The sequence below is a fragment of the Pinus tabuliformis genome, chromosome 8 (genome assembly GCF_031772625.1).
Source record: "Pinus tabuliformis cultivar Carrire ecotype Pingquan chromosome 8, CPIR1, whole genome shotgun sequence".
NCBI lineage: Eukaryota > Viridiplantae > Streptophyta > Pinopsida > Pinales > Pinaceae > Pinus > Pinus tabuliformis.
In genome coordinates, this window is record NC_142294.1 from 1,970,139,358 (window position 1) to 1,970,153,802 (window position 14,445).

Consider the following 14,445-nt stretch of genomic DNA (forward strand, 5'->3'; position numbering starts at 1 on the left):
ACTAGTGAAATGTCACAAAACGGATGGGATCCGCCATATTCCACTGCATAAAATATTGAATAAATTCCTTGTTACAAATTTTTGAAAAGGGAAAAAACAACCATTCATCTGTAACGCACAAAAGTCATTAGACTACAATTCTTACCTTGAACGAATAAAACTATTTCGCGAACTCATTCAATACTCAATTCTTACGTCTTGCATTATTGGCCCTTATTTTATAACAAATGCAACATTTATTGAGTTTTATGGTCTTTCGTATAACTGTAAATAGTAACATTAAATTGAATAAAAAAATTATGAGTGTGATCCAAAGCATAATGGTATGGAAAAACGATGATCCTTTCGTTAAGTTGGAAGTGATATTTGTAATAATTCAATAGAAATTTGCCACAAAGAAATTGAAAATATTCTTTATAACTTGGATGCAAAGCTAGGTTTCCAGTTAGAAAGAGAATAAAAACAAATAAAATTGACCAAGAGAAAGAATTATTCCAGAGTTTCAACTAAAATTTGTATTTCCAACATATATTAAAGGAAACCCTTAGTAAATGTATTGATTTCACCCTTTGATACAGTTTTAGGGGAATGCTAGGAGTTTTAGGGGAATGCTAAGTAGAATACGAGAGGCTTTTGATCTCGTTCTTGTGTAAGTCAATTTTGTTGAAATTATAATTTCACCTGCGCATTTAATTCAGAAAACCACCAGACTTTATCGCACCGCTTTTAACCAAGCGGTGGTATTCTCCGGAGGGGCAGCGATACAGTACGCCAGCTGACGCGTGTCCACAAGAAGTTTTCAAAACAACCTTTTTCCCGGAGCGTAATGTTCGTTTAGTTTGACCGAGCGTTAGTCGTTCGATTGAAATGAAGGCTGACCACCGTTGATTGAAACCACGCTGCGTACAGGCCTGCAGCAAATGAACATTGCGTGAAGTGAAAGTTTTTGACCGCCAGTAAAACAATAAGTAAAATTAATTGAGGTTCGTATAATGTAGGTAAAAATTTTAATTTTAATGTTTTATATTCCTCACGGGAGTATGGGTGTAGTTTTTGTTTTTACGGCAGAAGTAAAAACATATATGTCAAACATATATGTCATGTTCTGTGTTTTATTATGCATGCAATGAACTTGAATGTGAAGAGGTGCAGCAACGCGAAGGGAAAAAAAATTTTGCACAGCAGTGCGAATGTAATGTTCTGTTGTTGAACTTGTAATGTAAGGGGAGCATGTAATGAAAAGAGGCGCAGTAGCGTGAGAAAAAGTTTTGTGTGTTGTTTTTTGAAATGCAAGGGAAAGCACGCAGCAGCGCGTGAATGAAAAATTTACACAGCAGTGTGTTAATTTTTTTTTAGAAACAGAGTATTGCTCTCTGTTGCAGAGACAGAGTAAATTTCTTTTTTTGGAACTGGTGTAATCCCTCTGTTGGAGGAAGACGAAGATCTTATTTTGTAACAACAGTATTTTTAATGAATACAAGTGTTCTTTGTGCATGTGTAAATCTCTGTCTTCAACAAACAAATTTTTTGATCCTTTGTTAAAACAGAGCATCATTCTCTGTTCAGTTATTTGTTTGGAATTATCAGAAATTCCCAACATGGTATCGGAGCTTGTCCAGGCTCTTTGAAGGTGTCAAAGAAGCTGAAGGAAGGATTTTTGCTGCAGCAGCTTCTCCAGCAGAGTGAAGACTCAGTCAAGAAAAATCCAAGGTATTTCTCAAGATTTTTTTTGTGTAGCTGTTGAAGACACTCAGTGATTTTTAAATACACAGTTAGGTATTTGAAGCATAGTTAAGAGTGCAAGAATGGTTGGCTCCAGCACCAGCACTAGCATGGGTATCTTTAATACTCAGCTCCCACTATTTAATGGGAAAAACTATGACTATTGGGCAATAACTATGAGAGCCCTGCTTGCCTCACAAGACTTATGGGAATTTGTTGAGGATGGTTTTGAAGAACCAGCAGATGAAGATGAGTTTAATAACTTAACTCAGGCAGAGAAAGAACTGTTGAAGAGCTATAAGCAGAAGGATTCTAAAGCCCTCTACTTCTTGTATCAAGCAGTGCATGAGAGTGTGTTTCCAAGGATAGCAGCAGCCAAGACATCCAAAGAAGCATGGAAAACTCTCAAGATAGCCTATCAAGGCATGGAGAAAGTGAAGACAGCAAAACTACAATTGCTGAGGAGAGATTTTGAGAATCTATGCATGAAGGAATCAGATAATATTGACTCATTCTTCACACAAGTGATTGGTCTGGTCACACAGATAAGGTCTCATGGAGAGATTCTTGAAGAAAGGAGGATTATGGAGAAACTATTGAGAGTCCTACCCTCAAAGTTCGATGTGATTGTCACCACCATAGAAAAGACAAAAGATCTCACAAATTTCTCAGTTGATGAACTACATGCATCACTGATAACACGAGCAGAGATTCAGTAGAAATGAAAACTCATCTCTAGAGCAAGCCTTCAAGACCCAGATGTCCTTTGGAAGAGGAAGACGTCAAGGCAGAGGAAACAAGAGAGGAAGGGGCAGAAGTCAAAACAGAGGTGGAAGAAACAGTCCAGCAAATACTCAAGGAAGAGGCAGCAATCCAAATCAGAACCAAGGCCAAGGCAGCAGTCAACAAAGTGGACAACATCATGCTCAAGGACAAAGGTATGAAAAATCCAATGTCCAATGTTATTATTGTAAAAAATATGGGCATTATGCAAATGAATGTAGGAAGAAGCAGCATGATATGAGTAATATAACTAGTGCAAATATCACTAGAGAAATAATCAACCAAGATAATTTGTTGTTAGCCTGTAATATAGCTGAAACAAAGAATGATGATGTATGGTTTCTAGACTCCGGTTGCAGTAACCATATGACAGGAAACATAGCCCTGTTTTCTAAGTTAGATGAGAGTGTGAAGTCACAAGTCACACTTGAGACTGATAGTAAAGTTTTTGTTATGGGAAAAGGAGAAGTAAATGTCTTAACAAAGAAAGGTGAAAAGAAAACCATAACAGATGTCTATTATGTTCCTGGGATGAAATGTAACCTCTTAAGTATTGGACAACTTGTTCAAAATGGGTACAATGTTTTCTTTGAAAATGATGTATGTACCATCATGGATAGAGCACCCAGCAAACGATGTATTGCTGAAGTGAAGATGACAAGGAACAAGATGTTCCCTCTCAGGATAAAAGTTGATTTAAAGGATGGAGTAGAAATTGCAGCAGTTACACAAGAGGCTTTCCAAAGCGAACCAAAGGATGAAAATTGGTTGTGGCACTTGAGATTTGGACATCTCAACTTTGGAGGTCTTAACTTGTTGCATAGAAAAGGAATGGTAAGAGGATTACCATTGATAGAGAAACCAGATAGCCTTTGTGAAGGTTGTATCTTGGGGAAACAACATAGAGAAAATTTTCCATCAGGGAAAAGCATAAGGGCAAAAGCACCCTTAGAGATTGTCCACTCAGATTTATGTGGACCGGTGCAAACTCCATCACTTGCAGGCAGCCTCTATATACTAACATTCATTGATGATTTTACTAGAAAAACTTGGGTTTATTTCATGAAGAACAAAAGTGAAGTGTTTGAAAAATTTCGCAATTTCAAAGCACTTCTAGAAAATCAAAGTGGGCTGCATATCAAAGTTCTAAGAACTGATAGAGGAGGTGAGTATATCTCCAAAGAATTTCTATGTTTTTGTAGAGAAAATGAAATTCATAAACAGTTTACCACTAGGTACACTCTGCAGCAAAATGGAGTTGCTGAAAGGAAGAACAGGACAATCATGGATATGGCGAGGAGTATGTTAAAGGCAAAGCATTTGCCAAATGATTATTGGGCTGAAGCTATACACTGTGCAGCGTACATTTTGAATAGATGTCATACAAAAGCAGTCATGAACAGAGTGCCGGAAGAAGCATGGAGTGGGAGAAAGCAAGGAGTCACCCACATGAAAGTTTTTGGATGTGTGGCTTATGCACACATTCCAGATCAGCTAAGGAAGAAGTTGGAAAGCAAAGGGGAGAAATGTATTTTCATTGGATACAGTGAGGAATCCAAAGCTTATAGGTTGTATAACCCATCCACCAAGAATTTTTTGTGAGTAGAGATGTTCAGTTCATTGAGGAGGAAGCTTGGGATGGAAGCATAGAGAAAACAGTGAATGTTAAAAACTCTATGTCTCATGATGAAGATGATGAGGAGATGGCTGAAATACATCCCCAACCAGCAGCACCAACACAAGGGCAGCAAGAGACACCCTTGAGGAGAACTGAAAGTGCTTCTCCAAGCACATCACAAGGAGGAAATTCAAGTGCTTCTTCAAGCACTTGTACACCAAATGAAAGAGGTAAGAAGTTCAGAAATTTAAGTGACATTTATGATGAAGGTATGAACTATTTGTTTGCTTTATATTGTCATGTTGATGACCCTATTCATTTTGAAGAAGCAATTAAGAATAGGAAATGGATAGAAGCTATGGATGAGGAGATCAATGCCATAGAAAGAAACAAGACATGGGATTTAGTTGAACTATAAAAAAGAAAAGAAGTCATTGGAGTTAAATGGGTTTACAAGACCAAGAGTAATGCTGAAGGCAAAATAGAAAGACACAAGGCAAGACTTGTTGTCAAAGGATATAAGCAGCAATATGGGAGAGACTATGAAGAAACTTTTGCACCGATTGCTAGAATGGAAACCGTGAGAGCAGTGTTGTCCATAGCAGCACAAAACAAGTGGAAAGTTTACCAAATGGACGTGAAGTCAGCATTCCTAAATGGAGTGTTAATGGAAGAGGTTTACATTGAACAACCTCCAAGCTATGAAAAGAAAGGCCAAGAGCACAAAGTGTGCAGATTAAAGAAAGCTCTTTATGGGCTGAAGCAAGCACCAAGAGCGTGGTACAGTAGGATAGATTCCTATCTACTGGAAAATGGATTTGAAAAGTGTGAGGGAGAACCCACCCTCTACATCAAAGAAAAGGATGGTAAAATTCTAATTGTTGTGTTATATGTTGATGATGTTATTTTCACAAGTAATGATGATTACCTTATTGAAAATTTCAAAACAATCATGAAAGAAGAATTTGAAATGACTGACATGGGTTTGCTGAGATACTTCTTAGGAATAGAAGTAGAACAAAATGGAAATGGGATTTTTATCTCACAAGCAAAATATGTTAATGAAGTGTTGAAAAGATTTAACATGCAGGAAAGCAAAGCAGCAATCACTCCCACAGTGATGGGATTAAAACTCAGCAAAGAGGACAGCAGCAAGGATTTTGATCCTAGTTTGTACAAGAGCATAGTTGGCAGCCTCATGTATTTGACTGCAACTAGGCCGGATATAATGCATGATGTTAGTTTAATTTCCAGATTCATGGAGAGACCAAAAGAAGCACATTGGCAGGCAGCAAAAAGGATTCTGAGGTATGTTAAAGGTACTAAAAGGTTTGGCATTTTATATACTACTTCAGAAAGTTCATATTTAATAGGATACACTGATAGTGATTGGGCTGGAAGTGTAGATGATCGGAAAAGCACATCCGGTTATGTTTTTCACATGGGTTCAGGGGCTATTTCATGGGCTTCTAAAAAACAGCCTATTGTAGCGTTGTCTACAGCAGAGGCAGAATATGTGGCAGCTATGGCAGCAGAATGTCAAGCAGTTTGGATGAGAAGGATGTTAAGAAGCTTATGCCAAGAGCAAGCAAAAGGAACTGTGATTTTTTGTGACAATAGCTCAGCTATTGCATTATCCAAGAATTCTGTGTTTCATAAGAGAACGAAACACATTGACACAAAGTTTCATTACATCAGGGAATTGGTAAACAATGGAGAAATTGTTTTAAAACATTGCAGAACTCAGGAGCAGGTTGCAGACATTCTGACCAAGCCATTGGGCCAGAAAAGTTTTGAATTTTTGAGGAAATGTTTGGGTATGACTGATAACCCAGCAATTGAAATTAAAGGGGAGTGTTGAAATTATAATTTCACCTGCGCATTTAATTCAGAAAACCACCAGACTTTATCGCACCGCTTTTCACCAAGCGGTGGTATTCTCCGGAGGGGAAGCGATACAGTACGCCAGCTGACGCGTGTCCACAAGCAGTTTTCAAAACAACCTTTTTCCCAGAGCGTAATGTTCGTTTAGTTTGACCGAGCGTCAGTCGTTCGATTGAAATGAAGGCTGACCACCGTTGATTGAAACCAAGCTGCGTACAGGCCTGCAGCAAATGAACATTGCGTGAAGTGAAAGTTTTTGACCGCCAGTAAAACAATAAGTAAAATTAATTGAGGTTCGTATAATGTAGGTAAAAATTTTAATTTTAATGTTTTATATTTTTCACAGGAGTATGGGTATAGTTTTTGTTTTTACGGCAGAAGTAAAAACATATATGTCATGTTCTGTGTTTTATTATGCATGCAATGAACTTGCAATGTGAAGAGGTGCAGCAGCGCGAAGGGAAAACAAAAATTTGCACAGCAGTGCGAATGTAATGTTCTGTTGTTGAACTTGTAATGTAAGGGGAGCATGTAATGAAAAGAGGCGCAGCAGCGTGAGAAAACATTCTGTGTGTAGTTTGTTGAAATGCAAGGGAAATCACGCAGTAGCACGTGAATGAAAAATTTACACAGTAGTGTGTTAATTTTTTTTTGAAAAACAGAGTATTGCTCTCTGTTGCAGAGACAGAGTAAATTTCTTTTTTTGGAACTAGTGTAATCCCTCTATTGGAGGAAGAAGAAGATCTTATTTTGTAACAGCAGTATTTTTAATGAATACAAGTGTTCTTTGTGCATGTGTAAATCTCTGTCTTCAGCAAACAAATTTTTTGATCCTGTGTTAAAATAGAGCATCATTCTCTGTTCAGTTATTTGTTTGGAATTATCAGAAATTCCCAACAAATTTTCAAGAATTCAACTTCCATCCAGGAGGTGTTTAGAAGAGTGAGCGAGCACTCTGTTACAACTATAATTTTTCCCTGTGAAATCTACATAATCAATGCAAATAACAATTGTCATAATCAATGCAAATAACAATTGTCATGTTAGTATAAATAATTTATGAATTGTCAATCCTGCTTCTTGAAGTTGTTGTAATGATGGTACCTATTGTTTATCTTTGAAGTAGTTTTTGTAATGGTGGTGCCTATTGTTTATCTTCTACTTTTACTTGAACTTTGGCCATCAATGTCTTTATTTGAGTTAGCTTAAAAATATTTTAATACTTCTTATTAGATTAAGGATTTCATTAGGTATCACAAGCGGCCCGGTACTTATAACCTGTAACAAATGGTGTAAGATTCTTAACGAATTCATTGAGTCGAACAAATGTTCTAAGTTTAACCTGTAATAAACGGTGTAATATTCTCAACGAATTCATCGAATCGAACAAAGGTTCTAAGTTTTGGAGTTTAAGAAAAAAATTGATCAGATCTAAGATTTTTTTGCTATTTTTATTACTTAAAATATATACTTATGATACCAACAAATTCTTATTTGAACCAATTTGTCGAGGAAAAAAAAAAAAAAAAATTAAAATCAAATTGCACAAAAAAATATAAATTAAAAAAACCAAAATCAAAACATGTAAATTACTTTTTTTAACAAATCCATCGATACATCACACCAATACCTTACCATCAATCATAAAATCATCGATATCATGAGGCAACTAAAGTAGGTAACACACATATCCATGTGGGTAGGAAACTAAAGCACGATGAAAGATAACACCCATTTCCATGTGAAGAGGCAATTCAAGAACGTTGGATGACTATTTTCTTATGATGGATTGAACTCTTTGGCCGAGACATGCTTTGGTTAGGATGCCATGGCGTAGATGCTAGATATTACGAGATGAAAGTAATGAAAGAGAAATGTTACCATACAAAACAACTTGAGGCTTCCAATTTTGGTATACTGATTTTGAATTAGAAAGGCCCTAGAAGGACATGATCAAGAAGAATCATGGACCGAATTTGAACATGCGGATAAAAGGTTCCTACATACTATTATATTTTTTGGTTTATGTGACTGAAGGATAATAGTTACTATTATATTTAGTGGTTTATTTGATTAAAAAGGATTGTATTTCAACTATGAGGATTTTGTATTAGAATTATATTGAAAATCTAAGCTATGTTTCTACACATATGTCATCAGTCCATGGTTGTATTAGAATTATATTGAAAATCTAAGCCATGTTTCTACACATATGTCATCAGTCCATGGTCCATCAGGAGGGAGGCCTTCTTGCACTGGTACACAGGAGAGAGCATGGACGAGATGGATTTTATTGAGGAAGAGAGCAACATGAATGGCTTGGTCTTTGAGTATCAACAATATCAAGATCCAACTGTAGATGAAGAGGAAGATTTTGATGATGAGGAAGCAAGGCGTCATGACATGTATTTTAGTGCTCTTTTTGTCTCACTCCATAGGTAGTGCAACATCCGGTTGTTGTTTTTGTTTCATTTTACTGTCTTACATGATTTCTTTTGCTACTCATAAAAAAATATAATATATTTTAGGTGTCTGACCAAACAATTATATCCTCAAATATAATGATAATAGAACTATATCCTTAAATATAATGAACATGGGTTTTTGATGTTTGCACCGAATAAAGGGTAAGATTATTTAAATTGCATGGATTTGTCACTATATTCATTCTTGCATTCATTCTTCAGAGTGTGAGGAACCACTGAATTCCACTATTACAGATTCTCATCCTTTTGGTCGGCATTCTGATAGATTTTAAATGGCTATCATACTTAGTCTTCAAATTTGAAGTCTTAAAGATTTTTTTTTGGGTTTTTTAAAATTCTTTGACTGTAAATGATGTTTTTTGAAGTCTTTTTTTTTAAACATTAAATGATGTTTTTTTTAAACATCTTTAACATAAATGAAAATAAATTATGCAAACGTTGTAGGTGGGCTCTATTTATGGCTAGATAATCTTTCCAAATATTTATTCCTTTCGTATATCTTTGCACCTTTGGGAACAATTGCTAGTATTTAATACTTTTATATATAAGACTGTCTCTAGTCTATTGCATTATATCCTTCCTATCTTATGTGCCTCGACGTCTTCCTTTACTCCCGTTGGCCTCTATCCCTCATTCTGCCACCGCAACACCCTAATTATTTTGTACAAGATTCTAACATTGCCCCAAAAATGAAAAATCGAAAGTTCATGGGTTCATGGAGCAGTCAAGGAACTCACTTATCAGAGTGTATACATAATGGTAGGCAGTGAATTCCCAAAATGAAGAAAACCATTCTATCACTTTTAATGAAGTAGTTAGAGCTTGGTTGAGCTAGTCTTATTGCATGCTAGCCCCTTCCTTATGAATTTGAATTCAGTAACACCTCACAACTTGTTTTAATGAGCTTAGTGAACAAACTCCCTTTAAAGCAGTGGAGACTTAGAAAGAAGGTTTTTTTGTCCAAATGTTCTCATTAAATTTGACCCCAGTTTAGAAGTAGGTTATTTATACACATTTTTCCTTACACAAGTCTCTATTTTCTATATTTCCCACATCATATGAAATTTTATGATTAAAATAACATACAGCGAAAATGTTCCTAATCACCCAACATTAAAATTCAAATAATCATTATAAAAATAATTATCATATTAAATAAGATCTTTAAATTTTTTTAATATTATAATATACTTTATAATAGTAGTTAAAAATCAAAACCAAAATAATAATTTTATTTATAAAAATAATTATAAAGTTATTTTCATTATATTATATTCATAAAACAATTAGAAAATTAAATATTTTAATTAAAATACAACTACACATGCTAAAAATGAAATAAAATAAAACAAATATGAATTAAATAAAACATAAATTAAATAAACAAAAATATGAAAATAAAATAAAAAAAATAAAAAATACACTGGTACGAGCATTCATCCTCTCCCATTAATAATTTAAGCATTCATCCTCTCTCATTAATAATTTAAGTAACCACTCCATGGCATATAACAAATGTTGCATAGATAAATCATGTTTCACATCTTTCTTAAACATTATGGAGACATAAGTTAACTAGACGAATATTTTAATCACCCTATCCAAATTTGGTCACCCTTTTAATGAATTTGAGCTTCAATACATACAATCAAGCCTGGCTCAAATGGTTAAATAGCCACGGTGTCTTTCAACTGTTCCATTAAAACACATTCCAACCAAAAGAGATCATATCGGGTCAAATGAAAGTCGTTAACTAACTTCTAACTTTTCACCCCATATAAAGATAAAAACCATTGATTTTAAAACAATTTCAACCACCAGATTATCTAGTGTGTACTTTGGCGGGGAGATTCGAATTCCCTCTCCATTCGATGACTAACATAACTATGATTTATATTATCCAAATTTCATTTTAGAATGTGAGGTCTTCAAAGACAAGATGAAAAGTTATGCAGGTATTCTGGCAGTTATAGAGGAAAAGTTATGTAGAGATTCTAGCAGCTAGCTCTTAGGATAATCTATTTAGCTAGGGGATTTTCGAGAAGCTAAGAACGTTTATTATGAGGATTCACAAGAAAAGAGCCGAATACATCAACCAGATGAAGAAGCAATTTGTCCCATAAGCTATCTTTAGCCTCAAACGTTAAAATAATTTAATTTAAAATTATATTCACTTACATGAGATCGTACGTAAAATGCACCAAGGACTAATATTTTTATATGGTTTGAAAATATTTAGAGATTAAAATACAAAAGTTATTGCAAGTTATTGTTCTAGAAAGTTATTAAGGGAGGAACGTAAGGAATATATTTACTTTAATTTATTGTGCTCATGTAATTACTTTGTAATTAACTCTAGTTTGTATAATGTAGGGAAATGAATCGGGAATTGATTGAAAATGGGTGAAATTTATTATAAATATTTTGTGAAATGAATTGAATAAGGAATCACGTATAATGAGGAAATTATTGAGTTTGTGTGGAAGAGAAAAGTCGAAACCCAAATTGTTTTTCGATTTTTTATTTTATTTTTTCATTTAATTAAGTAGTTAAGGGATAGTTATTCTAACATATATTATTTTTTTTTGTATAAAAACCCATGAATTCATTTGATAGAAGGGGCGGATTTTGAGGAGAAAAGAGATTTGCATTTTAATGGTTTGAATGAAATTGATGGTTTACACAGTTGACCTAATCTGTAATGTTCTTAATAGAAAAATAATAGCAAATAGCATAGTCATGCACTAAGCTACAACAACAAAAAAATTCATACATACATGTACAATCAATAAGTCATAGAATATGACTAGTAAATATGAGTCGTTTTATTAATACCAATGTTGGAATTGAGTACAAATAGAGTGGAATGATGGAATTTGGGTTTGCTTCTACAAACATGCAAACCTGGAAATGGCTCAAATAGCAACTCACACTGCCCAAAAATTATACTACCATTGTTGTTGGAGGTGAAATATTGTAATTTATGCCCTCAATAAGCTCCAACAATTCTGCAAAATTAATTGGAGACTTCTCTCACCCAAATCTACCAAATCCGGAAAAAATCTTGGGCTAATTCTAGCTGACCCGGAAAGCCCCAAGAAGTGTGAAATACCCAGAAACTGCTAAAGAAGAACTGGAATTTCTGCCATAGAAACTGCTCACAAAATAGTGAAAATTTAACCCAGAGCTCCTCACACCAAACCAATAAAAACCCAAAAATGGTTTGGATTAAGTCTAAGCCAAGATCAAGCTCACCAAGTGGTGTGAATTACCTAGTTTTCGAATAAATCGCAGTGTTGAAAGAATGCTGATTTATAACCCAAATACTCCACGAAAAATTCTGAAATTTTAACCACGGACTCCTCTCACTAAACCCATACAAAACTGGAAAAATATTGGTTTAATTCCAGTTGACCTGGAAAGCCCCAAATAATGTGAAAATCCTGGCTATCTAGCTCTACATCAAATATGAAATTACCTCAACAAATGATCGAAATCCGCCTTTGGAAATAGCTGAAAATGACCTACAAAAATTTCCTTCAGAAATAAATCCAATTCCCAGCCAACTGTAGTTAAATTTCCAACCCATAACCCCTTTGCAAATTCTATGTAATAACCACAGAATAGGCTCAGAAAAGAATAATTCTTGCAAGCAATATACCATTGCCTCAACCAAGTAAATTTGTGTCAATATCCTCCTCATGCCATGAAAAAAAATTCTGCAAATGCTTAGAACCTTCAAACAAAAAAGTTGCTCCATATTATCACTGTAGTTCTCCTTCTATGCCCAAGTAGTGTGAGTGGCTGAGGGAAATATCTGTAATTCTCTCCAAAGTAAGTCCTAAAGTAGACTCCCCAAGGCCTCACTAGGGAGACCCTCGAATTTCTCTGAAATGAGGGTCGAATTTATGCTTGGAATTCCTATGCTAAAAAGCAATTTTCTTCTTGTGCTAAACAACCCCAAGATAAGATCAAAGGTGAAATGTCATAGGAAAAAGATGATCAAAACATGAGTGTGCCCTCCTTTTATAATTTCTTCCCATGCTTCTAGAATCCCTTTTTAATTATTATTTTATTGGTGGGGGTCATTTTCCACTAGGTGACTTTTTCCTCCATTTTAATAAAATAATAATTTCCCACCAATCTCCATTAAAATAATATTTTGTGTTCCTTCCTTCAATAAAATGTTATTTTTATGCCATTCCATTAAAAATAATTTTTTTGTCTTTTCTCACAAAATTATATTTTCCCCTTTTTTAATATTATAAAAAATTAACAAGACTATTTAGTGATTTTAGCATGCACAAAATTGGGGACATCACAGTCCACCCTGCCAAAAATTGCTTGTCCTCAATTAATATCACTACATGTTGTTGATCCACGGGTTGGTTGAGCTAATGGCAGGGTCCAAATGTGCCACTAAAACACTCCTCGATGTCGCACATCATCACATGAATAAATCATATGTCACCAGGGTCCCAAACCATCCTGACCTCCACTTGCAGAAAATCCTTCCATATTGGCGAAGTCTCCCATGTCATTAGTGAATCATTGAAACCCAATGGAAGATTTGAATGATCTTTCCCTATAGAAACAATAGAATTCCTAAGGGTAGTTGAACAGTCGAATCTTGTGATGCCCAAATCCCATGCTAATCTCAAAAGGATGCCACCATGTTGTCACTACACCACTATTATCATGATTGTCTTCCCATCATGCATAAGCTATATTCTCCTCTCTTGGAACTTGATGGAAAATTATATAAGGAGTTCCAACACATCTGGCCCAAGAAACTCCATGACGTCAAGGTCTGCCCATCTAACACTAACCCTAATTTGGAGCAGTGAGAAGAAAAATGAGCCCTATCATGTGACGAAGGCCTTAACGCTCCCCCATATGTGAAACCAAGAGTGAGTTGGGTCACTCTCTACCTTAATTCTTCTCGTCACGAAATAAAGTGCCAATAAACCAACTGAATCCCTGGATCCCATAGCCATATCGGTTGCAGCATAGTATTGAGGACTAGTGGCACCAACCCATACCCTATATCAGTTCCCTGCTGCAATCAATAAATGGAATCCATAAATCACAAATCAATCTGGTTAATGCAAGATTGCCTTATGCTTGCCACACCAAACTGCGAGATATGTTATCTTGTCTCATGTCGGTGTCGCCAAACACTGTGTGGAGTCTAAAAACACACAAAAAAGAATTGTCCACTAACTATTGTATATGATCTTGAGATATCTCATGAGACCTCACCCAAAAGTTGTCATGCATCTCCCTAAGTGTGGGCTTAAGGGTGGAGCACATGCTACCTCTATTGAAGATCGTATCATCCCCAAAATTGCACTTTCCAACTTGTGCTTTGACCATATGCCACTACTAGAAAGCGTCTCTCTTGATGCACTCTGTCTCGTCCAACTATCTTAGATGAAAATCCTAGGTCTTTTTGCTTGTGATGAAAACGTCAAGAGACAATACCCAAGGCTCCATGTATCATAGTGCAATGGTTGAGAGTGATAAGTGTATGGGCCCTAATAGGTATATTCAAGAACTCATATGGAAACTCACGGTCAACCCTATGACCAACGTGTTCTCTAAGCCTACGAGTTCCAAACCCAAGAGTATTCTAGTTGTCCCCCTCAAGGGATCTCTTTGGAGGTAACACTCCAACAACCTGTTATGCATCATCATACCCTATTTTACACAAGCATGTACTCCTACACTCCTATGCATAACACTGAACTTCGGGGCACAACTGCATACCCCACTCGATACCAATGCTCATTGCAGTACCACTCTGAATCATTAGACATCCCTCATGTGTGAGTGCATCCACCACCCTGCTAGCAATCCCCCATGATGTGAGCTCAATCTCGTCAGCTATCCTTACAGACCTCAGTGGTATTACTCCTCACATGCTAATAAGAATGATACTATTGTTCCTAT